The following is a 13,939-nucleotide window of genomic DNA, read 5'->3' on the forward strand; positions in this document are numbered from 1 at the left end:
ATTTTATTAATGGGACAATTAAAACACCCCCTGTCTTGGGGAACCAGGTTGTATGTAAGATTTAGAGCTCTCCACAGGAAAATGCACAACCCTCTTGTGTAACAGGCAACATTACTGCTATGCTGTTGCTGTTGTGCCACGGCATTTTTGGCTAGGATCTGACCTGGTGGATCAGGATCCACTGCGCTAGAACAGACCCCATTCTATCTGTGCAGTCCCTGCAAGCACAGAGCTTTGTTCTGTCTGCACCAACAGAGCCTCAACTGGAAGGGCACGTGATTTTTCTCCCAACAGGTCAGGATGTTGGGATGGAGGGAGTCTGTGCATCGGAAAAGAGGGGTGACCTTATGTTTGTCTACCTGTTGCTGACCTGCTCTCCGCAGATGCCCCAGAAACGCTCTTCGCTGGAGCTGTGCCAGAGCTGCAGCTCTGGCTGGAACCAACTCCTCTCTGGTAAGTGGGTAGCAGCACTGACATTTAGATAATTTGTTTTTAGATAACTTGGCCTTATCTCATTCATTCTAGGCTGCCTGACATTTTTTATTGCAAACATTGCTTCCACCATTTTTTTTGCTCTGGATTTTGGGTTGCAAGAAATATCTGTAATACTCAAAGACTTTTCAAAGCAGAAATTTGCGAGCTCTGAATGGTTCCTAACACCATGGGCCTTTGTAAGTAACTGAACACCTAATCACTCCAAATGAAACTAATTGCTACTAAGCAATACTATACCGAAACATCACACTGTCATAAATTGATATGTAAACTTTGGTAGTGCCAACAACAGCTGCTTTATTAGAGTTATTGTGACCATCTATCAAGGCTCAGTGTCTAAACCCTCTTCATGGATCATTTTTCCCTGGTCAATCCAGTCAAAGATCTCTGTCCTAGCATGCAGCAAGTGCTTTGTTTTTTAAAAAACTTAGGAGCATTTTAATTTCTTTTTCACGTGTCCGGATTTCTTTAGGGAAATGCTTTAAGGATTGACTGTTTCAAGAGCTCTCTGGCCTTCCTGGTTCAGATGGGGTAGACAAAATGAGTGAAGAGCATCTTGATAAACTATTGATTACGTCTAACTCTAGATAAAAACAGACTAGCTTTAGTGAATTTAAACTCCTTTTGAAACATAGAAGGGTTGGAAGTTTTTGAGTGACAGGTCTGATATCTCAATTTGCAGCTGTTGCTTTTGCATTAAAGCCTGGCATCTGATAGAAAGACCTTGCCCAGCGCCCTGAGATTGTGGTGTGGGTTCAGCCCCATTTTGTCTTCAACCTGCGTTAATCGTGCCTGCCTCTGGTGCTTGCATTGCTCAAATCCCTCTGCATAAATTTTCAAGTTTCTGATATCCTTTGCTTTGCTTCTCGGGTCTCTAAGCAAACCTGGCCATTTGGGAGTTTTTGTATTTCTAATCTTCCGTGGTGCAAAGATTAAAGATGATATCTTGTCCATTTTTTTGACTGTACCACGCCTTTTTTTTTTGCTTGTAACAGAGCCAGCATGAAAAAGAAAGTTCCTTGCTTCTGACACTGCTCAGAAATTCCCTGAGAGAGGCATTTGCGACTCTGTTTCAGGCTGGTTTTTTTCAAATTCTCCATTAGGACTTGAGTTTTAGAACATACCTGTGCAATTTCTGACTTGTAGCTGCAGTGGGGGCTGCTGCTGGTGAGCACAACACCAAGGAAGACTTTGGGCAGATTCAGCAAGGAAATTAATTACGGACTTACCTAGGTTGAATTCTGTGACCTGGAAATGGCATCCATCCACACTTTATTAATAAACTCTGCACGAGCCCTAATTTGCTTTGCCTTTGTTCTCTGCTGCTCTGGTGTAAATCAAATAAATAAGCATCGAAAGGCGGGAGCTAACGTTCCCAGGCTTCCACTGACTTGGCCACATAAAGTGGGATATGGGAGCTGTGAACCGGGACCGCTGCGTCTACCACGCTGACTGTGTCGTGATGCTGAACGAGGTCTTGCCGCCTTCGTCTCCCGCTTCAGTTTGTTTGACAGCCTCACAAACCGGTGGGTTGGTTTGTTTGTTTGTTTGTTCTTGCTTTTTAGCACTGTGCTTCTTCCAGTGAGGTAAATAACAGGGAAGCCTACGATAAATTTCACACGTCTCCAGCGTGATTGCGGAGGCCTATGGTCAATTCTCCATCTTAGGGTCTTTATTGGCACTTATTCTTGGGTAAACCAGATGTCGCTCTTAAGTGTCATCGTAGCCTTTCTTCCAAGGAAACAACCTGACTTTCCATCCATATTGTTTCTGCTCTACCAGAACACCCAGCTCCTCAGGAATCAGTTCAAAAACTGGCAGTATTTTGGCGAATTTTTTAACCTATTGGTGTTTATTGATGTGTTCCATACTACTGGCCTGTTTCTGTCCCGGGCACTTCGAGTGTGTTAGGATCTTTTGTAAAGAGAGAAAGTGTGGAGGAGGATGTTGGTTTAGGCAATTAAAACTTGTAGTTTCATAAGATCAGTGGGTTCCGAGGTATCCTTTTTCCACGGTATTTTCAGGGGGCTTACAGGGTAATGTCAAGATAATGATGGTGGAAATAATGTAGTTGTCAAGAATTGCAGATATGCCTGACTCCTCTCATGTTATTAGGAGATTCTTTCTTTTTATCTCTTCTCTTTTTTTCACCCACCTTCCCCCCTGAAATATTCTTGTCCAATGAATGCCCAAACATGTAATTTTAGATTGTGGGCTTTTGGTATGTGAGCATGCACTGGTGGTAGGGTTTCTGTATAATGACTTGATAAACCTGTCAGGATTTTACTAGCAATGCATAATAAATGTGGTTATTACAGAAGATATCCCTTTTCCAACAGTGGCTATTGGAACTTTAGCAGGTTAGGAATCTTAATTCTTCTGTAATTCTCTTTCTCTCTTTTCTCCTCACCTTTTCTCCTCCTCTTGATTGATTAAGGACTTGAGTAGATTGTGGTATCATATCTTTCAGTATTTGGGCAGGAAAAAAACCTGATAGTAGGTTTGTAGTTTCTTGTAAATATTGATTTTATTTCTATTTTTGGTAAAATTATTTGAAGTACGCACATTGTGAGCTGCTTAGAATGCAGTTCGTTAAATTAAAATGCCTGTTAATTAATCCGGTTTGTTGATACATTACATCACCTCCTCCAAAGCATCAGTCCAAACCTATACCTCCCCCTTCAGCCGCTCTTGTTTCCCGGGGGAAACACAATGCTGTAGAAGACCTTTGGAAGCTGCTCGTGCATTCTTCCAAACATCTCTAACGCTGCGGCAGGGAGGATCGGGTAGAAAGCCACAAGCCGTTTACGCCAAAGACCTTCGATAAGGCAAGAGCATGCATTTCCTGAAAGCCTTTGCTACAGTAATCTTCTCAAGAGGATTATGCGTTTTAAACAGCCAATTAGGTGCGATTAGGAAGAAAACCTCGAACCATCCCAATGACGGGAGAGAAGGAATGCAGGCAAACTGACAGCTGTTCAGTGGATGAACAAAGCACCATAAATGGTCAAGAAGTTACAAGCAAAGGGAAAAGAACGGGCCCGTAAAGGGAGAGGAAGAAATGACTGGTTTAAGGTCACAGCTTCGAACCGGTAGCATAACCCCACTAACCCGCCTCCCAGACCAGAGCATTAAACTCTCCTGCCTTCTCTGAAATCACAGGAAAAATGCCTGCTTTGCAGGGAGAAAGGAATTATTTACTTCTGAGAGCTGTGGGAACGTTTTAAGTAACACACGAACAATCACAAAATACAGACTTTTAAAAAATCTTTCTGCCTTTTCAACTATGACTTTGTACCATTTCTTTTGCATGTTTCCTTTGTGCAGCTATATGAAAGTTGTGAAATACTATGCCAAGAGACTAAAATTTTGCAGCTCCCACTTCTTCCCTTTGTCACTATACAGCAGCCCACATACAAATGGAGATTTTTCCATGCTTTTTATAGCTATCACTTACCATTTGAACATTCAAATGGGAACCTGTAAGTCCGTTTATCAACCGCTACTTGAAGTTTTCATGTTAAAAGGCAAGGTTTCCTTTTTTTTCCTGATTAATTTCTGGATCGAGAACACAGCTGAAATTATATCTATGCATAGCTTCAGATGGTCCTTTCAATAATTTAACTGAGTATCTAAAGAATGGCACAATTTTTGCAATGAAATCTTTTCAGTCATCTTAATATTGTTTGAGAAGCAGCATGTGGGTTTTGTGTTTGATTTTGTTTGGTTATTTCTTCTTTTTTTTTATAGATGCTAATTTGAGGTTGGGATAGAGACATAATTCTTCCCCTTGCTGTTTGCCTGCTCTGCAAGCAGTGGAGATATGGTGTCTTTCAGTTTGACTCTGAGACCTTGGATGTTTCAGCTACATGCAATATCTCTGTCCTGTGGTATTGCAACTAACCTTTATTTTACCTTCCCATTACAAAAAAACCCCAAAACCAACAAAAACCAACAAAACCCAAAAACCACACAAAAAATACCCCCAAAAAACCCAACCCCCAAACTTTTCATTTCAGGAATTTGCACAGAAGTGTGTGATCTGGTCCTGATATGTAATCTCTTAGAATCAAGTTTCTGCTGGAAGCCAGGGTGCAGAGCTGCTTCTTTTGCAACTTGCTTCGGGTTTGGTTTTTTTTTTTTTTTCCCCCAGACAATTCATGCATCCACAATTTTTGGTGAATTTATGGTTCCTAATTATTACCTGGATTTTGCCATTCCTTAAAGGAAGGTCTCTGAAAACTATGGTAACTGCGAACAAACAGACCACGCAAATAGAGCTATGCAAATGTGTTTTTTTCGGAAGCTTTTTCAGTGAATCATACTGAAATGTGCAAAGAAAAAAACTCAGGTTCAGTAATTGCCCAGGAGCAAGCTCACGTGTAATAAATAATGTCTTTAATCATTGAAATTTAATTTTCAGAACATGCCATACTGTTCACCTTTCCATTGAGAAAACTGCAAATTAAATCTGGGTCTCTGCTGAAGTCCTGGTTGACAGAGATGATCCCGTGAAATCCATTCAAGGTACTTTTCTTCTTCTTTTTCTGAGTGAATGTAAGCTTGATTGCTAATGCAGACTTCAGTGGCAAACATCTTTCTCTAAATAAATCCCACACTGGATTTCTGTACCGCTCCTCTCTGGCTACATTTCAACTGACACGATTTTATTACTAAAGCGGCACATGTATTGTAAGCTGCTAGGATGAACGTCTATTAGCTGAGGTTCTTCAGCGCAGACTATCGCATCCCAGAGAGTGGGCTAACATCGAATGTAGTAAATACTCTCTGTATGGCTTATCCATTTCTAAGTGTTCTTTAAATAGTGAAGATACAAGCAGGCTCATGGTTTTGCCTCCTTTCCCTTTTGCAGGTTGGTTTTTGAGTTCAGAGGGGCTCTGGTTGGGCCACAACCATGCAAACTTCTCAGTGTCGTGTTAAAACAGGGATGTAGTCACTTTGGTCTGCCCTCATCAATATTGTTTTGCCATTGTGCTGTAGATTTGGCCAAAAAGAAATCTGGGTTTTTTTGCGAGCTTCTGATCTCCATTAACCCGATGTAAATCAGGAGAAATTCCACTGAACTAAACACAGTCATTCTGCTTTAGCCACCGAGTGGGATCCAAATCTCACCCATTCTGCCGCTATGGGTCGGCCAAGACGTAACAGCGTAAGCAAAAGACATGCGACTGAATAACCTCTGCATGCTTGTGAAATAGTCATGAACTGATCATCATTTTGTAGGAATTATTATATTATTTGTTGATCAATAAGATTAATTTGTTATTAATGTGATTAAATCTTGCCAAGCGCAAAGAACGTTCTGTTCTTCGTAAAACTGGGGTAGCAGACACCCGAGTTTTGGCATTTGTCATTGCTGTGATGGGTTTTCTCTCCTTCTGTGTAGAACAAAAACAATACACATTGCACATTACCTCACAGCACTAGTTTTCCACAGCAAGGAAAGCATTTATGATCTCTTACCAAACAAATGTACAAGGAAAACAAGTTGAAAAGGTGCATGCCAAAAAACTGCAAAATATAGTTGACGCTTCTGCATTATGCTGCAGCTCTTATTTGAGTTATACATAAATAACAATTTTAATCTTGAGTGAAAAATAACTGACTTCTGTTTCATTCCTGGCCAATAGATGAGCTCAAGATGTACACAAGTGTGGTGAACCCAAGGGATTTACAGAGCATCATAAAAGCATTTTATTGTGCACTCCAATGCTGTCATCCACAGCTAGCTAACAAATAAGATAGGTTTTTAATATAATCCACCATGTCCCTGCCAGTACTCCTTGCCTGTTACGTCATCTTGCTTTGGGCCAAGCGTTTGTTTTCCCCAGATGGCCATCGCAAAGCTGCTGACAGCTCTCCTGACTGAGAAGCTGTAGCACAGCAATCTTCCAATTCATTTAGCACTACTGACAAAGGAAAAGCTGTTGATGTCCCGATGCGAAAGCACTCTATCAGGCATCACACAGCGTCTGTGTTTTCAGCATGTTTGGGGCGTGATAAGTCATAGCACATGCTTTTTGACATCTTCCTGCCTTTCACTGCAGTGTGGGATTTCTTGGAGTTGGAATTCAGGTGGCAGAAAAGATGTAAAAAGCCAAGTGTGACATCATCAGCAACTGGTAGCGTTCGTGGAATCATAAATAATATTTTGTAGACTTGAGTGAAAAAGAAATCCTCTGAAAGATGTGCGCTGTGGTTCCGCTTGCCTAAACCTTTGCCCTCTTGAGCAGCCTGAGTTGCGTGGACTTTTGAAACTGATCTCTAGCAGACCTATTAACATCTAGGGAAGCTGTTCTTCTCCGAGTGCATAAAAAAAGGCTCGCATTAGTCAATTATTTTTTTCCATCCTACCTTATGGTATCCATGGAGTACGGGTGGATTAAGAAGTGGCTAAGCGCCCTTATTTCTGTCACAGCCTCGCTTCCAGGCCAGTGGGATGGGAGGAGGAAAATGCCAAATTATGGCTCCACGCGAGAGAGGCTCGGTAGCCTGCGGGACACGGTGTGAGGTTGCTCCGATTTGTGTGTGGGGTGGCTGGGGCGGCAGAAGTTGTGCCTGCTAGGATACACCCTGGGCCTCACCTTCCTACGAGGGGGGCAGCTGAAGCAATCTGCTCCCTTTTATGAAAATTAGATGCAGCTGTTGGGCTCCTGGCAGCTTGTTAAGGCAGCCTTTGCTTAGAGAGAGTCTGGATGCCTCCGCTTTAGTGTTTTGCTGCCAATATTTATTTTATAACATAATTGTTTTTTTAAAACAATATATATGTTAAATAATTTCCTTTAGGGTACCAGAATCAACTCTTTAAAAAGTTGAAATTAAGTGCAGGGAGTTTTTTTCTCTAATTTGTTCAGCTACATGAGCGTGCTGATGGTGATTGTAATTAATTTAAAATTATTCTATTTGGCCTCTGCTACTGGCTGATTGAGCAGGAAATATCCAAGGCTCTTCAGGTGCTCCACAAAAGGTCACAGAGTCACTCTGGCACAAGCAGTGAGTGGTCCTCCCCCTGGTAATCGGCCCACCACAGTCATTAGGTAGTTTAAATTGTGTCCATCAGTGCCTGTAGCGGCTCCCAGTAAGCGCAATTATTTCAACTGTGTTATTTCAAGTGGGATGAATCTCAGTGCCTGAGTTCAAATTGGGTTTAAAACATAAAACAAAAATGTAAAAATCAAGTAACCCTTCCACTTCCCGATTCTCCAGCTTCCAAGATACTCCCAGTTTCTCCAGCTCTCCAGCTAATTCTTCCATGGCTGAAACTTGAAAGGCCCTTGAAAATGACTTTATTTCACCCCAGAAACCATTGTGGTGGAGCTGGCATACCTTCTAGTCGTCAGGTAAAAGGGCTGGTAAACCTGTAGTATAGGCAGCAGCCCCAGGTCTTTCATCCTAATGCTGCTTTTCCCTCTCCTTTTCTAAGAGTAGGGTTTTTGCCTTACAGTTTGTCTTTTTTTGAGGAGAATGGTTGGGATGATGGTAGGAAAAAATAAAATAAAATGTGATATAGCAAACAAAAGATGCTGAATGCTTGGATAACTACAGTAAGACCATTACAGTAGAGTCCAAAAGATGATTAACTAACAAAAATTTCTGTCTATGCCAGTGATGAAGCATGAAATGTAAACCTGCATATTTCACTTTAGGTCTATCTGTACCTCCTAAATATCCCTTTTTTTTTTCCCCTGCTTTGTTTTCCTTCTGTTCTATCCTCATAATTTGGGTGTGGGGGCTGTCTTGTGTATTTATCACCCAAATTCACCTTAAAAGTCAGGGCAGGCCATTCTTAGAAGCATTTATTTCTCAACGTATTCTCTCCAACTGTCTCTTACAGGGCAGTCAATAGAAGGGTTTGCCATACTGATTCTATGAAATGGGAACTTCAACACAGTTACCCAAAGAAAGCCCACAGAATAGTTGTAGACAGGCAAATTGTAAAAAAAAGAAAAAAAGAAGAAAGAAAGAAAAAAAAAGGATCAAGTTCTGAAATGAAAGAGTTCCGCTGAAAATAAAATAGGTTGTTTTTTTCCTTTTTGCTTCCAAACTTGATTTATGGAAATGTATGTGCAAATCACCTGCACAAACAGAACTGCTTCACGTTGAACACATTGTATTTTTAGACTGTGTTTCTAAAGAAACGTGTGTGTTCCTGAAATGCATAAGCCAGCCAGCAATCAGTACTCACAGCATTAAGTGATGGAGAGCTCTTTCTTCCAGTTGAGGGGCTGCTGCAAAAGATCTCAGCAGAAGTTTTTCAGGAAACTAGGGGAAGACCTATGCATGTTTTTCCTTATTTTAATGAAGTTCCCAGTTTAGAATAGCAACCTGTACTTGGTTATTAATACCTCTCACATGACATACAATGCAATGTGGCATCTTGGCCAAAATAGCGTGGGCTTCAGATATTACCTTGCAAAGTTCTTACCAATGTAAGATTGAAAATGTTTCTATTCATAGCAAACCTTATTAAAAGTGGAATTGTTTTGGAAGTGTAACCCTCTGGGAGATAAAGGTTAGGTTATTTGTAACGTAAACCCTTTTATTTTACCTGATGGGTTATATAAATGCATTGCAGGGAACAGCTGAAGTGTTACGCATAGCAGTTGGTTTCCAAGACTGGCAGATATTACCTGAAATACACAACGTTACATGAACATCATCTTTTGCTCGTAAGTTTTGAATTTTGAAAAGTCTGTTGTTCCTGGGTGGTCACTGTGGAGATAGCTTCAAGCATACAAAATATAAAAAGTATGCATGAAATATGCCAGTATATTAAATTAACATCCTGCAAAAGCTCCCTTTTTAAAATCCAGATGCTTATATTGCTTTTGACAGACTCTAGGCGGTAAAGTTTTAACTTTAAAGAGGGGGCTTTCTGTTTCTGTTTTCAAGTTAAAAATAATGAAAGGAAAACACACTGAAATTCCCACATTATTAAATAAAACATTTAAGTGGCATGGGGCCAATCATTGTCACGCCATGAACAAATGCCTTACGGTAATATGTTCCATAACTGTTTGCTAAAAACTACCCATTTTAACACATTTGCACATGATTAGACACAATAAAAAGTTACTTATTGAAGCCAGTGCCACAGTAGTGTTACTTAGGCCCAGGGGGAGGGAAACCTGAAGGAGAGGGGCTGGTGTGAAATGGGTTCCACGCTGTGAAAACAGACCTTTGGGAGAGTCCTCCAGTCATGGTCTTGGCTCCCGTGGCCAGGAGTTCACGGGGCTGCCCCTGCGCCGGGGAGCAGGGCTGGGCGGATGTGTAAGGGGGAAGACTCGGAGACGCAATGGATGGGCTTGAGCAGCAGCTACCCAAGAACCGTGGTTAAAAGGTCATTTTGAAACGCCCCTCGTTACCCAGGGACCGGTCCACCAAAAGGGCGCGTTTCAAAATGGTTGGGCTCTAATGATGTTCTAATGCAAGATTTCTGGACGCGTTCCTCTTTTTCCTTAATAATCAAGGGAAGAGCTTCGCAGGTCTGTGTTTGTAGCTGCCAAGACATTAGCATGTGTTTATCATCTCAGTGAACCGGATTAACCGGAATGCGACCAACAAGAAATGTAATGGAAGAAGTTCGGCTTTGCTGCTTGTGCTTTGCTGACTGAAGCAGTGGAATAGCATTTTAATTATTTCAGAGTAGCTTATTCAAAGTGTAATTCTGCATAAATATTAATGTAGATTTCAAACTCTTTTGCTGAAGGAAATAACAAAATTTAGGCCAGGCGATTCCTTTGTATCAGCCTCACAGACCACTTAAATTTTGGGTTCATTTTTCTCTTTCAGGGCCTTTGGATTAAGAATCCACTGATATGCTTCAGTTTTTCAGAAAGTGTCGCACTTCACATCCTCCACATTCATGTGAGAAGAGTTATCAAAACTGGCCTGAAAGAATTAAAAGTAGGTGTCATCTCCACAAACATGTGCGAGCCAGTAAGAAAAGAAAAAAAAACCCAAAATCTGGAGAGGAAAATTCTGAGTATAAGTTAATGGTAACATTAGCAGAGATAATTTTTGCTTTGCGGCATCTGCACGTTTGGATTCACAATGGAGTTTCTGGCTACTTGGGATTTTACACATCTATCAGCTATTGTAAATCTGAGAAGCCCGTGGAAACATTATATGACTCCGAGATGCACCCTCGAGGGTTTTGGACCCGTAAAGTAATTTATGCATTGCAATCGGGGATAAACATTCGCTTTCAAAGGAGAACGCCCCGAATCATGCCCTCCCGCAGGGACTGAACCAAATTCAGAAGGCACCCAGGGTTATGAAATATTTCATTGAGACCTTCTTACCTCCCGAAGGTGACGGGGCTCTCCATCCCAGCTGCCTGCCTCTCCCCCTGGCTGTGGTTTGCTCCCTCTCCCTAGCTTACGTGTTATTTAAAGTAGTCAAAACACCGCGTTGAGCGAGCTCCTGGGGAGCAGAGGTGGGCGTGATGCCTGCGGACTGCGGCAAGAGCAAACACAAAGTTGTAGCCCATGTCGCTTGTGCCACCCAGTAAAACGAGTCCGCACGGTGCTGTTTGCGTGCTCCCCTTCCTTGCCAAACGTGCTGACGGGATTCGGCACTGGCAGTTTCTCCAGTGCTCCTATGTTGTGTAGGATAAGGTGCCCCTGTTAACAAAATGCTCTTGCCAAGCCCCGGGGACCGATAGCAAGAGTGCTGCTACTGATCCCTCCTACTGCGTAAGGGGAAATACGCGTTCAGGAGTGATGCTCTTCTGGCCTGAGCACATACAACAAAAAACCCAGCACCAACAAAAAGTAAACAGAGCATTATGATGAAGAAAGATTAAATAAAACGGCCCTTCGCAGTGCTTCACAGCTTTCTGTGCTGTGAAAAATACTGCCAGTAAGGCAGGAGATGAGCAGGCAATCTGTGCTCCGTCTCCTAAAAAATGTGGTAAGGGCAAGGCTTCGGTCTTTGCACGGTGTTTTGCACCCCCTCTTTTACACCCCTGTTTTATTTCCGTGTAGGAAAGCGAGTTTTTTGGATTGGTCCATCTCTCGGGTGGCAGAGGGGCTGAGGAATCAGCGTTTGATGTCAGGCATGCGAAGAGCAGGTGTTTGCTTCCATGTCACAGGAGCCAACCTCCATGCAAAGCACTTGCCTCCCGGTGCCTCGTGTGGGGCAGCAGCGTACCCCGCACCAGACCCGCACCCCGGCTTTCCACAGGTCGCCTTGTTTATACCTAGCCAGGAGGGTTTATCGGGGCGGGGGGGGCTTGCCACTGAAGAGGAAAGGACTAGACGCTTTCCAAAACTGAGTGTGTGCAAACTCTTTCTCAGCGTTAACCTTCCCCCTTCCCTCGTTTTGTTTCAGTTGGCAGCAGCGAGGAGCGGAAGGAGGGATAACAAACCCGGCTCCTTCCCCAGCTTGCTCCAGCATGGCATTTATTTCATAGCGGGTCACTTCAAATGAAAATGTACCTCCTCCCCCATCGCCCCCGTGACTTTTTCCTCTCCAAACGTCTTACGAAGCAGGATAGCGTGAGCCTCATCTTACAGAAAGGCAGTGAGAGGCAGAGGAAGGAAAACGGTTGTCCTGAAAGCCTGCCAGCCTTTCTGTTACAAGGAGCCTCTTTGGCTCCTTAGTCTGAGCATGGCAATGCGTAGTAAGGTGTGGATTCAGTGCTGTTTTCTGAAAGCTGCTACAAGACCCATACCTGGAAATACCTTCTTTACAGTTATTTCCCAAAGGTACGTATAGGACATGGAAAACTAGAAAGCTCTCCTACCACAAAACGTAGCTGTACACGATGCTAACAGCCGAGGGGTGCTTTGAGCGTCACCAAAAGGAATTAACTGACAAAAGCCATCTCGTGTCTTTGCTGGTGGTGCCAGAAAGCGGAAAGAACTGGGTGTATTTTATCCACAGCCCCACTCATCGCTTCGGACAAGTGACTGGACAATGTATCGAAGGTGAAAGATGACATTATTGGATTTGAGCTGCTTACAAGGAACAGCTGTGTTTGTGTGAAAGCGTCTTTCAGCTGTCTCTTCCTTGAGGGGAAAACCCATTCCTGCCGAGCGGACTCTTCCCCAGGCCAGGCTCAGCAGCTGGCAGTACTCTGAACCTCAAACGGGCCCTTCACAGGTCTTTGGGAAGCACTCTCCAATGCCTGGACCCTCTAAAGGTGTCCTGCTGGAAAGGGTTGTCAGGAGTGTCTGCACTCCGTGCTTGCAGTTCCTCGACACCCCCAGAGGTACGGGGCCAACCCGGCTTAGCAGTAAAAGAAGACAAAGTTTTTTATTCAATCCGACTAAAGGTTAGATTCAAAACAAAACTCCAGAAGCAAAACCAGATATGAGTTATAGTCCTGGCAAGCTTATTAAATAGATAACTGTACTCATGCTGAAGCGCTTTTTTTCCCCCCTTCTTTTTATTAACCATAGATATATTCTGGCTTTTAGAAGTGGGACCCAGAACACGCCGTAGTGCCCACTGGCGAACGCAGCTGCAGTCACGTATCTAAGGGAGGGATGGACGCGGGTCCCCTCCTGCTGTTGGCAGCTCTCAGAGCTCCCTCCCCACGTCCAGTTTCACGTCTCCGTTTTATCGGTGCTGGTTGCTAGTTATCTTTTAGTGTGCTACTGCTCCCACCTGTGAAAGCAAAGTGAGGAGGGGTCCCGTGAGATGAAATGCTGGGATTGTAGCATTAAGGTCATTTTGTGATAGGGATGCTGACAGCATTGAAATGTTTGGTACATTAAGAACAGAAAATAAGAAAAATGATCTAAGGGATGACTAGAGTGAGACATGATCCACTCATACGAAGCACCATCACCCAGATTCTTAGTGACACTTCAGTGATGATCTTTTGCAAATTTGAAACTTGAAGCTGAGCTCCAACAGGACACAAAGTACATGCAGTGCTGACAAGGAGCAGAAATACAGATTACAGCACTATTAATGGCTTTCTGGTCAGAAAATTTGACATGGCCATTGAATCAAGAACTTCCACTGCCAGCTTCAGTCAATATGACCTTTTGGGCTAGCATCAACACTTTAGCAAAGACTTGCTTGTCAGAGGTGGCTCTTGGCCATTAATGTTGTTTGTGAATATAAGAAGGAGGGGAACAAAGTACAAGATGGGGTTACGATGGAGTAACTTTACTGCAAGCTATAAGCTGCATTGCTCTTAAAACAAATGAAGCAAGACACTATAGATTTTAAGCCATTTTTCTATCTTGGCACTCTTGCCTCATTTTGGTGTTTATTAGCATAGGGGATAAGGAGTCCTCCCAACACAAATCAGGAAGTTAATCTATGTTCATCATGACATCTAAGAGCCAGGTCATTCTTAGTTTTCCAAGGATTAAAAGAGGAGAAGCATGCGTCTCCTGTCATCCTTGGATCCTCTGCAAGGATTGGGTACTTTCAGTCAGCACGTGAGTCTTTACGGGAAGGA

Source organism: Gavia stellata, chromosome 5 (assembly GCF_030936135.1).
Source record: "Gavia stellata isolate bGavSte3 chromosome 5, bGavSte3.hap2, whole genome shotgun sequence".
NCBI lineage: Eukaryota > Metazoa > Chordata > Aves > Gaviiformes > Gaviidae > Gavia > Gavia stellata.